This window comes from Anomaloglossus baeobatrachus, chromosome 9 (genome assembly GCF_048569485.1).
Source record: "Anomaloglossus baeobatrachus isolate aAnoBae1 chromosome 9, aAnoBae1.hap1, whole genome shotgun sequence".
In the NCBI taxonomy this organism is placed as follows: Eukaryota; Metazoa; Chordata; class Amphibia; order Anura; family Aromobatidae; genus Anomaloglossus; species Anomaloglossus baeobatrachus.
The window spans coordinates 85,888,449-85,903,019 of NC_134361.1; positions in this window are offsets into that span (position 1 = coordinate 85,888,449).

Consider the following 14,571-nt stretch of genomic DNA (forward strand, 5'->3'; position numbering starts at 1 on the left):
TTATCCGTCCCCAGGATGACACCGGGGTAGGTAGCAAAGTCTTTCCTGATCCCAGCTCTGTTCATCTTGGCTTCTTTTAAAAACACAGCAAGCAAGGGTTACTCCAAGCGGAGTCTCCCTTTTTTCCAAAAATTGGGCCCCACACACACCCACCCCTTCAGTGGCAGCACTTGGGCCCCAGTTGTACACTTCACAGCTAGATTTGCATCAAGCACATTCAAAAATACGCTATTCTTAACCGTCCCCAGGATGACACCGGGGTAGGTAGCAAAGTCTTTCCTGATCCCAGCTCTGTTCATCTTGGCTTCTTTTAAAAACACAGCAAGCAAGGGTTACTCCAAGCGGAGTCTCCCTTTTTTCCAAAAATTGGGCCACACAGACACCCACCCCATCAGTGGCAGCACTTGGGCCCTAGTTGCAAACAGGATGTTTTGATTTGCATCAAGCACATTCAAAAATACGCTATTCTTAGCCGTCCACAGGATGACACCGGGGTAGGTAGCAAAGTCTTTCCTGATCCCAGCTCTGTTCATCTTGGCTTCTTTTAAAAACACAGCAAGCAAGGGTTACTCCAAGCGGAGTCTCCCTTTTTTCCAAAAATTGGGCCACACAGACACCCACCCCATCAGTGGCAGCACTTGGGCCCTAGTTGCAAACAGGATGTTTTGATTTGCATCAAGCACATTCAAAAATACGCTATTCTTAGCCGTCCCCAGGATGACACCGGGGTAGGTAGCAAAGTCTTTGCTGACCCATGACTTGTTCATCTTGGCTTCTTTTAAAAACAATGTAAGCAAGGGTTACTCCAAGCGGAGTCTCCCTTTTTTCCAAAAATTGGGCCACACAGACACCCACCCCATCAGTGGCAGCACTTGGGCCCTAGTTGCAAACAGGATGTTTTGATTTGCATCAAGCACATTCAAAAATACGCTATTCTTAGCCGTCCCCAGGATGACACTGGGGTAGGTAGCAAAGTCTTTGCTGACCCATGACTTGTTCATCTTGGCTTCTTTTAAAAACAATGTAAGCAAGGGTTACTCCAAGCGGAGTCTCCCTTTTTTCCAAAAATTGGGCCACACAGACACCCACCCCATCAGTGGCAGCACTTGGGCCCTAGTTGCAAACAGGATGTTTTGATTTGCATCAAGCACATTCAAAAATACGCTATTCTTAGCCGTCCCCAGGATGACACCGGGGTAGGTAGCAAAGTCTTTGCTGACCCATGACTTGTTCATCTTGGCTTCTTTTAAAAACAATGTAAGCAAGGGTTACTCCAAGCGGAGTCTCCCTTTTTTCCAAAAATTGGGCCACACAGACACCCACCCCATCAGTGGCAGCACTTGGGCCCTAGTTGCAAACAGGATGTTTTGATTTGCATCAAGCACATTCAAAAATACGCTATTCTTAGCCGTCCACAGGATGACACCGGGGTAGGTAGCAAAGTCTTTCCTGATCCCAGCTCTGTTCATCTTGGATTCTTTTAAAAACACAGCAAGCAAGGGTTACTCCAAGCGGAGTCTCCCTTTTTTCCAAAAATTGGGCCACACAGACACCCACCCCATCAGTGGCAGCACTTGGGCCCTAGTTGCAAACAGGATGTTTTGATTTGCATCAAGCACATTCAAAAATACGCTATTCTTAGCCGTCCACAGGATGACACTGGGGTAGGTAGCAAAGTCTTTGCTGACCCATGACTTGTTCATCTTGGCTTCTTTTAAAAACAATGTAAGCAAGGGTTACTCCAAGCGGAGTCTCCCTTTTTTCCAAAAATTGGGCCACACAGACACCCACCCCATCAGTGGCAGCACTTGGGCCCTAGTTGCAAACAGGATGTTTTGATTTGCATCAAGCACATTCAAAAATACGCTATTCTTAGCCGTCCCCAGGATGACACTGGGGTAGGTAGCAAAGTCTTTGCTGACCCATGACTTGTTCATCTTGGCTTCTTTTAAAAACAATGTAAGCAAGGGTTACTCCAAGCGGAGTCTCCCTTTTTTCCAAAAATTGGGCCACACAGACACCCACCCCATCAGTGGCAGCACTTGGGCCCTAGTTGCAAACAGGATGTTTTGATTTGCATCAAGCACATTCAAAAATACGCTATTCTTAGCCGTCCCCAGGATGACACCGGGGTAGGTAGCAAAGTCTTTGCTGACCCATGACTTGTTCATCTTGGCTTCTTTTAAAAACAATGTAAGCAAGGGTTACTCCAAGCGGAGTCTCCCTTTTTTCCAAAAATTGGGCCACACAGACACCCACCCCATCAGTGGCAGCACTTGGGCCCTAGTTGCAAACAGGATGTTTTGATTTGCATCAAGCACATTCAAAAATACGCTATTCTTAGCCGTCCACAGGATGACACCGGGGTAGGTAGCAAAGTCTTTCCTGATCCCAGCTCTGTTCATCTTGGCTTCTTTTAAAAACACAGCAAGCAAGGGTTACTCCAAGCGGAGTCTCCCTTTTTTCCAAAAATTGGGCCACACAGACACCCACCCCATCAGTGGCAGCACTTGGGCCCTAGTTGCAAACAGGATGTTTTGATTTGCATCAAGCACATTCCAAATCCACAAGCATTTACTCTCCCCAGGATGACACAGGGGTAGTAAATTCCTTCTGGATCCATGACTTGTTCATTTTGATGAACGTCAGTCTGTCCACATTGTCACTGGACAGACGCGTGCGCTTATCTGTCAGCACACACCCAGCAGCACTGAATACACGTTCAGAGACAACGCTGGCAGCTGGACACGACAAAATCTCCAAGGCGTAAGTTGCGAGCTCTGGCCATTTTTGTAGGTTTGAAGCCCAAAAGGAGCAAGGCTCCAGTTGCACAGTCATGGCATCGATGTTCATTTGGAGATACTCCTGTATCATCCTCTCCAGCCGTTGACTATGTGTCAGACTTGTTGTCTCTGGTGGCCTTGCAAAAGAGGGTCTAAAAAAATTATGAAAAGATTCCATAAAATTGCTGTTACCGGCACCAGAAAAGGTCCTACTGGTACGGGTAGACTGTTGAAGATGACGAGACCGTCCCATGTTTGTCAAGTTACAACTGGGAGATTCACTCCCTGCACCTGCACGGTTGTTTGGTGGAAAAGCCGAGCTAAGATCTAGTAACAGCTTCTGCTGATACTCCTGCATACGTGCGTCCCTTTCTATGGCTGGAATTATGTCACAAAATTTGGACTTGTACCGGGGATCTAATAGTGTGGCAATCCAGTAGTCATCATCACTTCTAATTTTGACAATACGACTGTCATGTTGGAGGTAGTGCAACAAAAAGGCACTCATGTGTCTTGCGCAGCCATGCGGACCAAGTCCATGCTGTGTTTGTGGCATAGAGGTGCTACCCGTTCTTTCTTCCTCTGACATCTGACCCCAACCTCTTTCAACTGAAATTTGACCAAGGTCTCCCTCATCCGCTGAGTCTTCCATGTCCATGGACAGTTCGTCCTCCATTTCTTCATGTTCTCCTGCACCTTGCTCAACATTTCGCCTGCTACTATGCGCCCTTGTCGATCCCTGTCCCCCATGGTCCCATGCCTGCTGCGTTGGTGATGATGAACGTCTGGACCTTGGTGATGTTGTTGTCCCTTGCGCATATGAATCCTCCTGTAGTTCCTCCCCTTCATGTTGTCCCACCCCCTGACTCCGAATAGTGTTTAGCGTGTGCTCCAGCATGTAAATGACTGGAATCGTCATGCTGATAATGGCATTGTCAGCGCTAAACATATTCGTCGCCATGTCGAAACTGTGCAGAAGGGTGCATAGGTCCTTGATCTGAGACCACTCCATCAGGGTGATCTGCCCCACCTCTGCATCTCGTTGGCCCAGGCTATACGTCATGACGTATTGCACCAGGGCTCTGCGGTGCTGCCACAGTCGCTGTAACATGTGGAGAGTTGAATTCCAGCGTGTCGCCACATCGCATTTCAGGCGATGAACCGGCAGGCCGAAAGACTTCTGGAGCGATGCAAGTCGCTCTGCTGCGGCGCTTGAACGGCGGAAGTGAGCTGACAGTTTTCGTGCCCTGTTCAGAAGGCCATCTAGGCCGGGATAGTGTGTTAAAAATTGCTGCACGACAAGGTTCAACACGTGAGCCATACAAGGTACGTGTGTCACCTTGCCCAGGCGAAGTGCCGCACCCAGGTTTGCAGCATTGTCGCACACGGCCTTACCAGGCTGCAGTTTGAGTGGAGACAACCATTTATTAAACTCGGACCGCAAAGCTGACCACAACTCCTCAGCTGTGTGACTCTTATTACCAAGACATGTCAAGCTAAAGACCGCCTGATGCCGTTGCGCTCTGCTGCCAGCATAGTAATGAGGGGTGCGTGATTCCTTCTGCGCAGTGAGAACGCTGGTGGCCTGACCAGGCAGGCTTGGGGCGGAGGTGGAGGACCCAGATGAGGTGGAGGATGCAGAAGCAGTGGCGGAACTTGGACAGACAGAGGATTGACACACAAGTCGTGGGGACGGCAAGACTTGTGCAGCAGACCCTTCACCATCTATCACCATAGTTACCCAGTGCCCAGTCAGCGACATGTAACGTCCCTGTCCATGCTTACTGGTCCAAGTATCGGTGGTGAAATGCACCCGTTCACACACAGAGTTTCTCAAGGAAGCGGTGATGTTGTGTGCGACATGCTGGTGTAGCGCGGGCACACCTTTCTTAGAGAAGTAGTGGCGACTAGGCATCTGGTACTGGGGCACAGCGACAGACATAAGGTCTCTAAAATCCTGTGTGTCCACTAGGCGGAAAGGCAGCATTTCGGTAGCCAACAGCTTACAGAGGGATAGAGTCAACCTCTTAGCTTTGTCATGGGTCGGAGGAAGTGGCCTTTTATTTGACCACATCTGAGGGACAGAGATCTGGCTGCTGTGTGTAGACGGTGTTGAGTAGGGTGTCCCTGGAAAAATGCAGGTTTGTGAGGAAAGTGCAGGCGGAGACATGATGTTGCCTTCATCCAACGTTGGTGCTATCGATGTCTGAGAGAGCTGTACACACTCACTTGTTTCCCCTTCCAAACCAACTGACGACCTTACAAGCAAACTGCCTGTTGCGGTTACAGTGGTGGAAGTTTTGCGTGGAAAAACAGGTGTGGCAGCTGTCCCCACAGTCCTAGAAGATGAAGAGCGCGCGGATGCAGTGGAAGGGGCGGGCGGTGGATGGTTCGCTCCGCTAGGCCGCATTGCAGCACGGTGAGCTTCCCACCGGGACTTATGATATTTATTCATGTGACGATTCATGGAAGAAGTTGTCAAACTGCTGAGCTTTTGACCTCTACTAAGAGAATCATGACAAATGTTACATATCACATGAGTTGGGCGATCTTTTTCGATGTGAAAAAAGGACCAGGCTAGGCAAGGCTTAGAGGCCATGCGACCTGTTGATCCACCCCGAATAATGCTCATAGGCAGAGTGGTGGCTGAGGATGCAGTTGTAGACGTGCTACCAGTGCTCCGACTCTGTCCAGGAAGGCGCAAGGTAACTTCGTCGTCGGTTGCATCCTCCTCCACCGCCTCTGTTGACCTCCTCGAGTGCCTGACTGGGGGTTGACAGTAGGTGGGATCTAGAACGTCATCATCAATTGTTGTGTTTGCACTCCCCTCCCCCTCAGACCGAGCCTCTTCTTGCCCTGACGGAATATTTAAGTTGTCATCCCAATCGGGTATCTGCGTCTCATCTTCATCAGTATGTTCCTCATTGTCTATAACCACAGGTGTTACAGTTTGTGACAAAGGGTCAACATTATGCTCAGAAACTTGGTCCTCACGGCCTGAATCTGAGTCACAAAGGTTCTGGGCATCACTGCAGACCATTTCCTGTTCTGTACTCACTGTAGCTTGGGAGCAGACCTCTGATTCCCAGGCTATAGTGTGACTGAACAGCTCTGCAGACTCAGCCATCTCAGTTCCACCATACTGTGCAGGGCTGATGGAGACTTCAGAGCTGGGAGAAATCAAGTGTGATTGGGATGACAACTCAGAGGACTGGTGTTTTTTGGATGCGGTACTTGAAGTGGCTGAGAGGGCACTTGTTGGACCACTTGAGATCCATTCAAGCATTTTCCTTTTTTGCCCATCATCTACCTTTCTTCCTGTTGTTCGTGTCCGTAAAAAAGGGAGCACATCGGATTGTCCACGGTAAGTAGTAGACATCTTACTTTTGCTGGTAGATGGTCTATCTTCAGCAGATGATAATGGAGCTTTGCCACCTTCCCCACGGACAAAACCTTTTTTGCCTTTTCCACCACGCCTCTTCCCCTTTCCACCAGCATCTGTCATTTTGCCACTCATGTTGATTGCGACAAGATTGTGGACTGAAAATGTGGTAGTAAAAATTGAGAGGTGGTGAAGATTGCAGTGGTGGTCTAGCTTTATTAACAGCAGAATAATAAAGAATAAATATCCCTGACAATGCAACTTAGTTATAATTAGTTGGAGTGTGCAACGCAGGCAGACGTGCTGCAAATGTCTTTGCACTAGTGGGACTATAGCAAAGTCCAATAGCCACGTATAGGATGCCACTAGGTACACTGAGTGTTTGCTAGTATAATGGCTTGGTTAGAATGAGTTGTAGTGTGCAACGCAGGCAGACGCGCTCTGCAAATGTCTTTGCACTAGTGGGACTATAGCAAAGTCCAATAGCCACGTATAGGATGCCACTAGGTACACTGAGTGTTTGCTAGTATAATGGCTTGGTTAGAATGAGTTGTAGTGTGCAACGCAGGCAGACGCGCTCTGCAAATGTCTTTGCACTAGTGGGACTATAGCAAAGTCCAATAGCCACGTATAGGATGCCACTAGGTACACTGAGTGTTTGCTAGTATAATGGCTTGGTTAGAATGAGTTGTAGTGTGCAACGCAGGCAGACGCGCTCTGCAAATGTCTTTGCACTAGTGGGACTATAGCAAAGTCCAATAGCCACGTATAGGATGCCACTAGGTACACTGAGTGTTTGCTAGTATAATGGCTTGGTTAGAATGAGTTGTAGTGTGCAACGCAGGCAGACGCGCTCTGCAAATGTCTTTGCACTAGTGGGACTATAGCAAAGTCCAATAGCCACGTATAGGATGCCACTAGGTACACTGAGTGTTTGCTAGTATAATGGCTTGGTTAGAATGAGTTGTAGTGTGCAACGCAGGCAGACGCGCTCTGCAAATGTCTTTGCACTAGTGGGACTATAGCAAAGTCCAATAGCCACGTATAGGATGCCACTAGGTACACTGAGTGTTTGCTAGTATAATGGCTTGGTTAGAATGAGTTGTAGTGTGCAACGCAGGCAGACGCGCTCTGCAAATGTCTTTGCACTAGTGGGACTATAGCAAAGTCCAATAGCCACGTATAGGATGCCACTAGGTACACTGAGTGTTTGCTAGTATAATGGCTTGGTTAGAATGAGTTGTAGTGTGCAACGCAGGCAGACGCGCTCTGCAAATGTCTTTGCACTAGTGGGACTATAGCAAAGTCCAATAGCCACGTATAGGATGCCACTAGGTACACTGAGTGTTTGCTAGTATAATGGCTTGGTTAGAATGAGTTGTAGTGTGCAACGCAGGCAGACGCGCTCTGCAAATGTCTTTGCACTAGTGGGACTATAGCAAAGTCCAATAGCCACGTATAGGATGCCACTAGGTACACTGAGTGTTTGCTAGTATAATGGCTTGGTTAGAATGAGTTGTAGTGTGCAACGCAGGCAGACGCGCTCTGCAAATGTCTTTGCACTAGTGGGACTATAGCAAAGTCCAATAGCCACGTATAGGATGCCACTAGGTACACTGAGTGTTTGCTAGTATAATGGCTTGGTTAGAATGAGTTGTAGTGTGCAACGCAGGCAGACGCGCTCTGCAAATGTCTTTGCACTAGTGGGACTATAGCAAAGTCCAATAGCCACGTATAGGATGCCACTAGGTACACTGAGTGTTTGCTAGTATAATGGCTTGGTTAGAATGAGTTGTAGTGTGCAACGCAGGCAGACGCGCTCTGCAAATGTCTTTGCACTAGTGGGACTATAGCAAAGTCCAATAGCCACGTATAGGATGCCACTAGGTACACTGAGTGTTTGCTAGTATAATGGCTTGGTTAGAATGAGTTGTAGTGTGCAACGCAGGCAGACGCGCTCTGCAAATGTCTTTGCACTAGTGGGACTATAGCAAAGTCCAATAGCCACGTATAGGATGCCACTAGGTACACTGAGTGTTTGCTAGTATAATGGCTTGGTTAGAATGAGTTGTAGTGTGCAACGCAGGCAGACGCGCTCTGCAAATGTCTTTGCACTAGTGGGACTATAGCAAAGTCCAATAGCCACGTATAGGATGCCACTAGGTACACTGAGTGTTTGCTAGTATAATGGCTTGGTTAGAATGAGTTGTAGTGTGCAACGCAGGCAGACGCGCTCTGCAAATGTCTTTGCACTAGTGGGACTATAGCAAAGTCCAATAGCCACGTATAGGATGCCACTAGGTACACTGAGTGTTTGCTAGTATAATGGCTTGGTTAGAATGAGTTGTAGTGTGCAACGCAGGCAGACGCGCTCTGCAAATGTCTTTGCACTAGTGGGACTATAGCAAAGTCCAATAGCCACGTATAGGATGCCACTAGGTACACTGAGTGTTTGCTAGTATAATGGCTTGGTTAGAATGAGTTGTAGTGTGCAACGCAGGCAGACGCGCTCTGCAAATGTCTTTGCACTAGTGGGACTATAGCAAAGTCCAATAGCCACGTATAGGATGCCACTAGGTACACTGAGTGTTTGCTAGTATAATGGCTTGGTTAGAATGAGTTGTAGTGTGCAACGCAGGCAGACGCGCTCTGCAAATGTCTTTGCACTAGTGGGACTATAGCAAAGTCCAATAGCCACGTATAGGATGCCACTAGGTACACTGAGTGTTTGCTAGTATAATGGCTTGGTTAGAATGAGTTGTAGTGTGCAACGCAGGCAGACGCGCTCTGCAAATGTCTTTGCACTAGTGGGACTATAGCAAAGTCCAATAGCCACGTATAGGATGCCACTAGGTACATTGAGTGTTTGCTAGTATAATGGCTTGGTTAGAATGAGTTGTAGTGTGCAACGCAGGCAGACGCGCTCTGCAAATGTCTTTGCACTAGTGGGACTATAGCAAAGTCCAATAGCCACGTATAGGATGCCACTAGGTACACTGAGTGTTTGCTAGTATAATGGCTTGGTTAGAATGAGTTGTAGTGTGCAACGCAGGCAGACGCGCTCTGCAAATGTCTTTGCACTAGTGGGACTATAGCAAAGTCCAATAGCCACGTATAGGATGCCACTAGGTACACTGAGTGTTTGCTAGTATAATGGCTTGGTTAGAATGAGTTGTAGTGTGCAACGCAGGCAGACGCGCTCTGCAAATGTCTTTGCACTAGTGGGACTATAGCAAAGTCCAATAGCCACGTATAGGATGCCACTAGGTACACTGAGTGTTTGCTAGTATAATGGCTTGGTTAGAATGAGTTGTAGTGTGCAACGCAGGCAGACGCGCTCTGCAAATGTCTTTGCACTAGTGGGACTATAGCAAAGTCCAATAGCCACGTATAGGATGCCACTAGGTACACTGAGTGTTTGCTAGTATAATGGCTTGGTTAGAATGAGTTGTAGTGTGCAACGCAGGCAGACGCGCTCTGCAAATGTCTTTGCACTAGTGGGACTATAGCAAAGTCCAATAGCCACGTATAGGATGCCACTAGGTACACTGAGTGTTTGCTAGTATAATGGCTTGGTTAGAATGAGTTGTAGTGTGCAACGCAGGCAGACGCGCTCTGCAAATGTCTTTGCACTAGTGGGACTATAGCAAAGTCCAATAGCCACGTATAGGATGCCACTAGGTACACTGAGTGTTTGCTAGTATAATGGCTTGGTTAGAATGAGTTGTAGTGTGCAACGCAGGCAGACGCGCTCTGCAAATGTCTTTGCACTAGTGGGACTATAGCAAAGTCCAATAGCCACGTATAGGATGCCACTAGGTACACTGAGTGTTTGCTAGTATAATGGCTTGGTTAGAATGAGTTGTAGTGTGCAACGCAGGCAGACGCGCTCTGCAAATGTCTTTGCACTAGTGGGACTATAGCAAAGTCCAATAGCCACGTATAGGATGCCACTAGGTACACTGAGTGTTTGCTAGTATAATGGCTTGGTTAGAATGAGTTGTAGTGTGCAACGCAGGCAGACGCGCTCTGCAAATGTCTTTGCACTAGTGGGACTATAGCAAAGTCCAATAGCCACGTATAGGATGCCACTAGGTACACTGAGTGTTTGCTAGTATAATGGCTTGGTTAGAATGAGTTGTAGTGTGCAACGCAGGCAGACGCGCTCTGCAAATGTCTTTGCACTAGTGGGACTATAGCAAAGTCCAATAGCCACGTATAGGATGCCACTAGGTACACTGAGTGTTTGCTAGTATAATGGCTTGGTTAGAATGAGTTGTAGTGTGCAACGCAGGCAGACGCGCTCTGCAAATGTCTTTGCACTAGTGGGACTATAGCAAAGTCCAATAGCCACGTATAGGATGCCACTAGGTACACTGAGTGTTTGCTAGTATAATGGCTTGGTTAGAATGAGTTGTAGTGTGCAACGCAGGCAGACGCGCTCTGCAAATGTCTTTGCACTAGTGGGACTATAGCAAAGTCCAATAGCCACGTATAGGATGCCACTAGGTACACTGAGTGTTTGCTAGTATAATGGCTTGGTTAGAATGAGTTGTAGTGTGCAACGCAGGCAGACGCGCTCTGCAAATGTCTTTGCACTAGTGGGACTATAGCAAAGTCCAATAGCCACGTATAGGATGCCACTAGGTACACTGAGTGTTTGCTAGTATAATGGCTTGGTTAGAATGAGTTGTAGTGTGCAACGCAGGCAGACGCGCTCTGCAAATGTCTTTGCACTAGTGGGACTATAGCAAAGTCCAATAGCCACGTATAGGATGCCACTAGGTACACTGAGTGTTTGCTAGTATAATGGCTTGGTTAGAATGAGTTGTAGTGTGCAACGCAGGCAGACGCGCTCTGCAAATGTCTTTGCACTAGTGGGACTATAGCAAAGTCCAATAGCCACGTATAGGATGCCACTAGGTACACTGAGTGTTTGCTAGTATAATGGCTTGGTTAGAATGAGTTGTAGTGTGCAACGCAGGCAGACGCGCTCTGCAAATGTCTTTGCACTAGTGGGACTATAGCAAAGTCCAATAGCCACGTATAGGATGCCACTAGGTACACTGAGTGTTTGCTAGTATAATGGCTTGGTTAGAATGAGTTGTAGTGTGCAACGCAGGCAGACGCGCTCTGCAAATGTCTTTGCACTAGTGGGACTATAGCAAAGTCCAATAGCCACGTATAGGATGCCACTAGGTACACTGAGTGTTTGCTAGTATAATGGCTTGGTTAGAATGAGTTGTAGTGTGCAACGCAGGCAGACGCGCTCTGCAAATGTCTTTGCACTAGTGGGACTATAGCAAAGTCCAATAGCCACGTATAGGATGCCACTAGGTACACTGAGTGTTTGCTAGTATAATGGCTTGGTTAGAATGAGTTGTAGTGTGCAACGCAGGCAGACGCGCTCTGCAAATGTCTTTGCACTAGTGGGACTATAGCAAAGTCCAATAGCCACGTATAGGATGCCACTAGGTACACTGAGTGTTTGCTAGTATAATGGCTTGGTTAGAATGAGTTGTAGTGTGCAACGCAGGCAGACGCGCTCTGCAAATGTCTTTGCACTAGTGGGACTATAGCAAAGTCCAATAGCCACGTATAGGATGCCACTAGGTACACTGAGTGTTTGCTAGTATAATGGCTTGGTTAGAATGAGTTGTAGTGTGCAACGCAGGCAGACGCGCTCTGCAAATGTCTTTGCACTAGTGGGACTATAGCAAAGTCCAATAGCCACGTATAGGATGCCACTAGGTACACTGAGTGTTTGCTAGTATAATGGCTTGGTTAGAATGAGTTGTAGTGTGCAACGCAGGCAGACGCGCTCTGCAAATGTCTTTGCACTAGTGGGACTATAGCAAAGTCCAATAGCCACGTATAGGATGCCACTAGGTACACTGAGTGTTTGCTAGTATAATGGCTTGGTTAGAATGAGTTGTAGTGTGCAACGCAGGCAGACGCGCTCTGCAAATGTCTTTGCACTAGTGGGACTATAGCAAAGTCCAATAGCCACGTATAGGATGCCACTAGGTACACTGAGTGTTTGCTAGTATAATGGCTTGGTTAGAATGAGTTGTAGTGTGCAACGCAGGCAGACGCGCTCTGCAAATGTCTTTGCACTAGTGGGACTATAGCAAAGTCCAATAGCCACGTATAGGATGCCACTAGGTACACTGAGTGTTTGCTAGTATAATGGCTTGGTTAGAATGAGTTGTAGTGTGCAATGCAGGCAGACGCGCTCTGCAAATGTCTTTGCACTAGTGGGACTATAGCAAAGTCCAATAGCCACGTATAGGATGCCACTAGGTACACTGAGTGTTTGCTAGTATAATGGCTTAGTTATCAGTTGGAGTGTGCAGAGGACAAGAGGGTACAGTGGCAGGATTGTGGTGCTCTGGGTAGAGGAATGGAAGACTGCCTTTCTATTCCCTCCTAATGGTGAAATGCAGGTAGGAAATCCCTGACCTGGGCTACACAGACGCTGTTGCTGTTTGCAGGACCTGTCACCTATGGCTCTCTGACCCTGCCGGTTGGAGCCCTTAAAAGGACTGCTATAAAGTGCTCTCCCTAAGCTGTCTAACGCTGTGTATGCAGCGCATACAGCTGTATCGGCTATAGGACTCAGGAAGACGGAGCTGCGACAGTGATGTCTGACACCAAAGACGCAGAAGGCAGATAATGGCGTCCGTGAAGAAAATGTCCGGTTTTATAATGCAGGGACATGTGACATGCAGATCCTATCACACATGCCGTTGCTTCTCTGGCTCAAAGTCCACTTAGCTGTGTGTGTGTCTGGGATTGGCTGACATGCTGGCCCGCCCCACAAGACGCGCGCGCTTAGGGAAGGAAGACAAGAAAAAAAAAAAAAAAAAATGGCGATCGCCATTATAGAAACAGCAGTGATCTGAAGGCGCTGTTCACGCACACTATACACTGAAATGTGATAATAGTTTGATTCACAGAGTGACTTACACTATTACAGCAGAAACCAAGCTATGATTTAGCTGTTTTTTGGCTGCTAGAACCGTTCTCGAACGTTTCTAGAACTACCGAGCTTTTGCAAAAAGCTCGAGTTCTAGTTCGATCTAGAACATGCCCCAAAATCACTCGAGCCGCGAACTGGAGAACCACGAACCACGAACCGCGCTCAACTCTAGTATTTATCCCACAGCTTGTCTACCCCAGTCCATTTACCTTTCTTACTCACCCTACTTTTACCTTTGGATGTAACAAAGATAAAGTAAATGAACCTGCTCTTTCTAATCAGTCAGGTCCAAATGTTCAGAATAATGTCCACAATGATTCCAGGTGTTAACATCCTCAACAAATGCAGAGAAGCCATTTACTACCTATTAGCTTAAGAACCTTTTGTGTCCTTTTGTGTCCTCTACCTTCCATGTTCTCATGGGACATTGAGCCACTTTTCTTCATGCTTACCTGTGCTATGTAAAGACTGGGAAATAAAATTAAATGATCACGTTATACACTTACTCCATTAGGAAGGATTTGTATGGTTTCATTACTGTGTGGTGCAGTGACTGATATGCTAAGAGCTATGACTAAAGGCCACTTTACACGCAACATCATTATCGATGTCGCTGCCGATCGCACCCGCCCCCATCGTTTGTGCGTCACGGGCAAATCGCTGCTCGTGGCGCACAATATCGCTAGTACCCGTCACATGGACTTACCTTCCTAGCGACGTCGCTGTGGCCGGCGAACAGCCTCTTTTCTAAGGGGGCGGTTCGTGCGGTGTCACAGCGACGTCACACGGCAGGCGTCCAATAGAAGCAGGGGCAGAGAGCAGCCGCATGAAAGACACGCCCACCTTATTGCCGAAGGACGCAGGTACGGTGCTGTTCGACGTTCCTGGGGTGTCACACATAGCGATGTGTGCTGCCTCAGGAATGACCAACAACCTGCGACCTGAACCAGCAACGGCATTTGGGAAATTAACCACATGTCAGCGATCAACGATTAGGTGAGTAATTTTGATCGTTAGCGGTCGCTCGTACGTTTCACACGCAATGACGTCGCTAACGAGGCCGGATGTGCGTCACGAATTCCGTGACCCCAGCGATATCTTGTTAGTGATGTCGTTGCATGTAAAGCCCCCTTAAGCGAAGCGCAGACTTAATGTTGTCACACATACTAGAAAGGTTTGTTACATGGCTGCCCAAATGTTAAGAAAATGATTAGTCACAATGGAGTGTCAGTAATATAAACATGTTAGACCTTCATCTCTGTGTTCTTCCTACTAGAAACAGACTTAGGACTTGTTCGCACATAAATGCTGAATATTGTGCAGCGATTTGACAGCACATGTGCACTTCAAATTGCTGCAGAAACACTGCGTAATGGATGCAGTGTTTCAGAAGAAAAAAAGACGATTTCATGCGCTATGGCTGC